Source organism: Triticum aestivum, chromosome 1B (genome assembly GCF_018294505.1).
Source record: "Triticum aestivum cultivar Chinese Spring chromosome 1B, IWGSC CS RefSeq v2.1, whole genome shotgun sequence".
Lineage (NCBI taxonomy): Eukaryota > Viridiplantae > Streptophyta > Magnoliopsida > Poales > Poaceae > Triticum > Triticum aestivum.
Genome location: NC_057795.1, coordinates 634,441,306 through 634,445,925, shown reverse-complemented (window position 1 = coordinate 634,445,925; position 4,620 = coordinate 634,441,306).

Below are 4,620 nucleotides of genomic sequence, written 5' to 3'. Positions count from 1 at the left end.
GCTTTTCCTTCAGATCATCATTCTTCTCCACAAGCGTTGCTATTTCCTCCTCATATCCATCGCATGTAGACTTGAGTTCTTCCTCCAGTTCCATGATCTTGGTCATAGCCTTCTTCAGATCTATCTTGCCTACGAACATTTGGTTCTCCTGGTGACGAATGTGCTGGTTTTTCTCCTGGATGAAAGCTACAATTGATCTATCCTTCCTGGTGCTGATCATTTCCCATTCCTCATCTCGGCGCCCACAAATCTGGTAAATAGTATCCTTGAGATCCTTTTGGTAAATTTGTCCAATGCGTCCAATGGTGATGTGGGCTGCCATGCTCTTTCCTAGACTCCAGGTTGGTGCATCAAAGGAAAACTCTATGGGCTCTGTGACGGGCATGAACATCCTTCCTGGAACTTGAACTTGAATCATCCAACACTCCTCTTCTGGTAAAGTGGATATGTAGGTCCCTGTGAAGCTTGGTACTCCGATGATCAGGTACTTAGTGACTTCCTTCAAGTGGCGTCCAAAGGGTGTATCTTCATCCGGTTGCGTGAACTTGTTCCTTGCATCTGCCATCCAAAAAAACTAGAAAAGACGAGGAGTCAGAAATGAGTAGAGTGAGTAGTGTTCTAGGGCTTTTAGCTTAGTGGTCGTGTCCTACAGTCAGCGTGTCCTCTGATACCATCTTGTAGCGACCAGACCTCAAACAGTCTGATCTCTGTGCATTAGTGTCATCCCTGGATCAGTAATGCTGACACGCACAGTACTCGAAGGATTTATAACAGAGTAGCAATCACACACTTATTACATCGAATGTCTCAAAAGAGAACTTATTACAATAAATATGGCTTAAGGCCATCTAATAACGGTAACAGCGGAAGGCTTGGAAGATAAGTGAGTCCATCAACTCCAACGGCGTCACTAAGTATAAGACCACGACCTACGGCACCTTGCTTGTCGTCTGAAAAGTCTGCAACATGAATGTTGCAGCCCGGCAACGGGTCAGCACATGAAATATGCTGTCAATGTAATACATAGAGAGTAATCACTACAAGAAATATGTCAACTATTGACCTTTTGTCAGTGACCCTGGAAGAATTGGTCATAAATTTATGACCATTTTAGACCAATAGGTCAAAAGCTGTTGGGGGGGCTCCAAACCCTAACCTATAACGACCATTCTGGTCAGAAAGGTCATAATGTCATTACAGGAAATGGTCATAAAGCGGGAAGCACTGTCCACTGCCTCACGCCTAGCTGATAACGACCAATATAACATGGTCACTACACTTGATCTTGAATGAATTAGGATGATTAGGCAGCCACCTCAGCAACCTCGCTTATGTGTCACTGCCTAGGTGTCATTTTGGTTAAATATTAATATTCAACAACTGACGGGGCACACACTGACATGCAGGACCCATTTGATAGGAGGGGCCGAGTGCTTAATTCGCCCAAAAATGTGCGCTAGCGGGGACTCGAACCCACGACTTCGCACTTGCTTCGCTCGTTCGATACCGCTGGGCTAGAGAGGGAGTGTTGCTCTGGTATGGGAACTTATCTATACATTATATAAAACCACGGCTCTCTCCTATCAGTGACAAGTGGGGCCTTCCGACCAAGTGGCATCGAACAGAGAAACACTGACAGGCGGGAACCATTTGACAGGTGGGTGAGCCACTGACAGATGGGTGAGCGAGTGTTTAATTGCCTAAAAAATGTGCGCTTTAATTCCTAAAAAATGTGCGCTAGCGGGGACTAGAACCCACGACCTCACGCTGTTTAACTTGTTCGCTACCACTGGGCTAGAGAGGGATTGCTGCCAATCTAGCGAAATGGCTCTATATATTATATTATAGCGCCAAATCTAAGTCATTGACAAGTGGGACCAGGTGGCGGCGGGCTGCGGGCAGAGCCAACACTTAGCCAAAAATTTCTAGGTCTTCCTACCAGGTGGCGGCGGGCGAGGGCGTGGCCGTCGGACGAGGGCGGGGCCGGCAGCCGAAGCGATTGGGGCAGGGGCAGGGGCGACCGGCGGTGGTGGGGGCGGGGGCAGGAACGGCCTCGCCATAGGTGACCTCGCCCACGGCCTCGCCGCAGTTGACCTCGCCCACGGCCTCGCCGCTCGCATTGTCCCCGGCGGGGGCAGCAGTAGCGGGGGCAGCAACGGAAGCAACCGGCGGGTGTGCAGGCGGGGTGTCACGCCCAATATGCGACCCTATCCAAAAGGAACTCGAAGGTCCCACCAAGGATAGACCCGCATATTGGAACGCTTTTGCAAGGTGGATATCATTACATCAACATTACATAATAGATGGGGATACATACATAAGGCATACAATGCCGCTCGAATACAACATCATCATACATTAGAGCAACATCCGACTACGGATGAAACGCAAACAGAAGCTCAAACGACATCCACCCTGCTAGCCCAGGCTGCCCACCTGGAACCTATCCCCTGATCGAAGAAGAAGCAGAAGAAGAACTCCAACACAAGCAAACATCGCTCTCGCGTCATGATCATCACATAACCTGTACCTGCAACTGTTGTTGTAGTAATCTGTGAGCCACGAGGACTCAGCAATCCCATTACCATGGGTATCAAGACTAGCAATGCTTAAAGGGAAAGGAAGGGGGTAATGTGGTGAGGTTGCAGCAGCGACTAAGCATATATGGTGGCTACCATACGCAAATAAGAGTGAGAAGAGAGCAAAAGGAACGGTCGTGAAGCTAGCAATGATCAAGAAGTGATCCTGAATTCCTACTTACGTCAAACATAACCCAGAAACTGTGTTCACTTCCCGGACTCCGCCGAGAAGAGACCGTCACGGCTACACACGCGGTTGATGTGTTTTAATTCGGATATGGTGTCAAGTTATCTACAACCGGACATTAACAAATTCCCATCTGCCTATAACCGCAGGCATGGCTTTCGAAAGATTATACCCTGCAGGGGTGTCCCAACTTAGCCCATGATAACCTCTCGCGATCAATGAAGGATATACCTTCTCCCAGGAAGACCCGATCAGACTCGGAATTCCGGTTTACAAGACATTTCGACAATGGTAAAACAAGACCAGCAAAGCCGCCCGGATGTGCCGAAAAATCCCGATAGGAGCTGCACATATCTCGTTCTCAGGGCACACCAGATTTTCCAAACTTCCGGTAGGCCAGCCCAGAGTTGCCCTTGGTGGCCACCGGCGGCTGACAGGTTGGACCAACACTCACGACGAGCACTGGCCCGGGGGGGTAAAATAAAGATGACCCTCGAGAGCGCGACTCCCAAGGGAAAAAAAGGGCTAGGTGCGGCAAATGGTAAAACCAAGGTTGGGCCTTGCTGGAGGAGTTCTATTCAAAGCGAACTGTCAAGGGGGTCCCATAAATCACCCGACTATGTAAGGAACGCAAAATCTTGGAACATAACACCGGTATGACGGAAACTAGGGCGGCAAGAGTGGAACAAAACACCAGGCAAAAGGCCGAGTCTTCCACCCTTTACCAAGTATATAGATGCATTAATAATATAAGAGATATTGTGATATCCCAACCAAAATCCTGTCCACCATGGAGCAATCTTCAACTTCACCTGCAACTAGCAACGCTATAAGAGGGGCTGAGCAAAGCGGTAACATAGCCAAACAACGGTTTGCACAGGAAAGGTATCAAAGGTTAGAGGTTCATGGCAAAATGGGAGGCTTGATAAACAGGTGATAGGTAGCGCAGCAAAGCGATAGAACGAAGCAACTAGCATAGCAATGATAGTAGTGAGATCCAGGGTAGCGGTCATCTTGCCTGAAATCCCGCTAGGAAGAAGAACGAGTCCATGAAGAAGACGAACGGATGAAGCCATGAAGACGAACCAAGCGTAGACGAACGAATCCTCACGATCGCAACGAAACTGGAACTATCGAGAAGAAGCACACAACATGGTAAACACACCACACATAAACAAGACATGATGCACAAACAAGCACGATGCAAGACATGACTACATGAAGCTACTCACGGCAAGAGATGATGCAAACAAGAGCAACACATCAAGCAAGTTTAAATGAGGCCGGGAACAACATAGAACAATTCCGGTAAGTCCTCATATGCAAATTTCGAAGTTGGTCCAGATCTGAATAAAACTTATGTTCAAGTTGTTAAACAGCAAGTTAAGATGCACAAAGATGATCTTCACGAGATTCTAGTCAATTTGCATATAAAGTTCATTTAGTTTGGAGCTACGACCTAGAAGATATGAGCAAAACAAGTTAAACATGGCATTGATTCAAAATGCACTCAAATATCAAGCAAACACCTCAAAACAAGGATGCAACATGATAATATAGAACTACATGCAATTCTAAGCAAGTTTCATATAAAGCACACTCAAAACGGAGCAACGGTGCAACAGACACACACTATACAAGTTATAGCAACAATCTGCCCAAAACAGCAACTAGGCATATTGCAATCATCAAAACAACATTCTACAGCATCTCAACATGAAAACAAAAGACATGGACATGATGTACAGGTAAGCATTACAAAACATGAACACTGAGCTATCTCCAGAAATCACTAGAACATGCTCAAACACACATGGCAAGATTGCAAATAATAACAGTTCAGACTTTGCAGAA